The following is a 2,547-nucleotide window of genomic DNA, read 5'->3' on the forward strand; positions in this document are numbered from 1 at the left end:
CTCCCCCGGAAGTGAATGCTAACAAGATCCGCTTGCCGCTTGAAGCCGTACCGGCCGCCAGGTTGTGCACACGTGACCCCGCCAGATTGACACGTTCCTGCGCCATGTTTGTTAAGGGCACGCACACCTCGAAACTCGTCCAGACCACGCGATGGTCTCAGGCGTTCCCGCTCGGTACCGTAGTGCAGCCGCGCCAGGGCCTGCCCTTTCCATCCCGGCAGCGACTGCGCAAGACCGAGAGTGCCCTCACACTGGATGCTCGGGGAACGAGATCGCTGTCGGAGGGCAGTTACGCACATCCTCCCTGAAGGACAGCCACTCCCGCTACGGAGGACGGGGCTGAGTCCATCGCGCCACGTTTAGACGACGGAGTGGCCCCAGGGTCAAGTACAATACACTGCCTGGTTGCTGGGTGCGTCCGGCGTGGGATTCCAAAACGTCTGGCCTCTCTGGCCAAACCATTCCGTAGTCGGAAAGGTTTGGGTTTCACCGAGAGCCGCGGGGGCCCCCGCCCAGTCGAGAGAGGATCTCGGTGAAGGTGGCCTGTCAAGGTCGGGATCGAGCGCAGAGTTCAGCCGACTCCGCCGCAGTCTCGACGCTGTGCCTCGCCCAACGAGTCGCTATTTTGTTCTTACGGAAGGTGGCAGTGAGTGCTTAGTTTCTGTCTTGCTACACCTCTACGCCCCCTCCCCCGGAGTCTTGGTGTCAGAAAATGTTGAACTGCTAACTGCTAGGTAGTCTGCTCAAACCTACCTCCTTGGAAGAAAGTCGTGCAGCTCTAAATAATTTGTAGCTTGGAATCCACTGAATGGCAGCAGGACTACCGCCCCCAGACACCCCACCCCCACCACCCCACACACACATTAAGTCCTCGCAAAAGGACTTACAGAATGCAATTTTTAATACTTTGATTCACGATGTTTTAACTATCAACCAAGTTCGTGTATGAAAGGTACCCATTTCCAATATGCAAGTTGCAAGTTAAAAAATAGTCCCAATGATACTGTATTTCTCAGAGAAATTTTGGAAACTGCCTTTCCAGAGAGTGGCATGAAACCTGGGGTACTAAGGAAATTGTTTCAGGGGGGAAAAAAAAAATGCTGTATCTTCTGTGACCCAAAGAGGGCGGTAACACAATCCAAGTATGATGGAGGGGAAAGTATCAGAGCTTAAATTATGAACACCCAGAGTATTTGGTCAGAGTACGCCTCTGGCAGATTCCCTCTAGCCACAGGTGAAGGATTCGAACAGCTTTACTTTAAGACAAAGAGTATTGTAAACTTGATTACGGTGGATCAAACTATGGTATAATATGATACTCGGTCAGTTGACCCTGAAATTTTCTCTAGGATCAAATATTTCTCATTCTCTGGTTTTTAAAACATTGTTGGTGGTCTTTTCTTTCTTACTGTTTATTTTTATATGTATATTATTTCTTCTTTCTGTTTTGTTTTTATTGTTTCCATTAGGTTTCCAAGTTTATGAAGCATAGGAGTGGATGCATACAGACAAATAACTGATGGAACGGTTTATGGAGAAAGGGGTGGGGGGAGGCAAAGGGGATCTTGCAGGGCGGGGTCTCTCTCAGCTCAGGTACTGAATAAACTCAACTAACTGCTGTCCAGTCAACGCTGACTCACAAGCAGCCCTTGCTGGTTTCCGAGACTGTAACTGGAACAGGAGTAGAAAATCCAGTCTTTCTCCCGTGGAGTTGCTGGTGGCTTTAAACTGCTGACCATGTGGATCACCGTCCAATATGTAACCACTACACACCTTTGGTACATACACAATGTAATATTATGCACCATTTAAAAGCGATGATGAAACTATAAAACACCTCATAATATGGATGAACCTGGACATTATGCTGAATAAAGGTAGCCAATCACAAAAGGACAAATATTTTATGAGACCACAACTAATAGGATAAAAAACAAGACAAATGAAGTGGCGTTAACTAAGTCCACAAGCATACTAGCTTGTGTGATCCAAGGACTGTAAATAATAAAATCCAAATCTGAAAGGGGGAATAGTATCACAGCTTAAATTATAAACACCCAGTTTGCAGAAGGCTAGGGATGAGAGTGGAAGCCCCAAATCCACACACAGATTAAGCCTACAGTGAGCCCTCTCTGATGATAAGGGATGTGAATAACCTTGTTATCAGAGAACGATGTAAACTGGATTATGGTAGATGTAGTTAGGTTAAAAATATAATACCCTATATATACTCAAGTATAAGTCGACCTAAATATCAGCCAGGGCACCTAATCTCACCACAAAAACTGCATTAAAAATGTGCTTAAAAAACTCAGCTTATCCACGAGTATATATAGTACCTTATTTGATCTCTGGACCCATTAAAGTTGTTTCCCTTTGAAAAATAAAAGTCAGTATCAGACATCAAAAAAAAATCAGTGGGTGCCCACCTTCCCTATATGATCACTGAAGATGTGTGCATAAGCAAATGTGGTGAAGAAAGCTGATGATACCTGGCTATCAAAAGATAGAGCGTTTGGGGTCTTAAAGGCTTGAAGATAAACAAGC

The sequence above is a fragment of the Echinops telfairi genome, unplaced genomic scaffold (genome assembly GCF_000313985.2).
Source record: "Echinops telfairi isolate 266 unplaced genomic scaffold, ASM31398v2 ScPeMD7_3533;HRSCAF=4204_0, whole genome shotgun sequence".
Classification (NCBI taxonomy): Eukaryota; Metazoa; Chordata; class Mammalia; order Afrosoricida; family Tenrecidae; genus Echinops; species Echinops telfairi.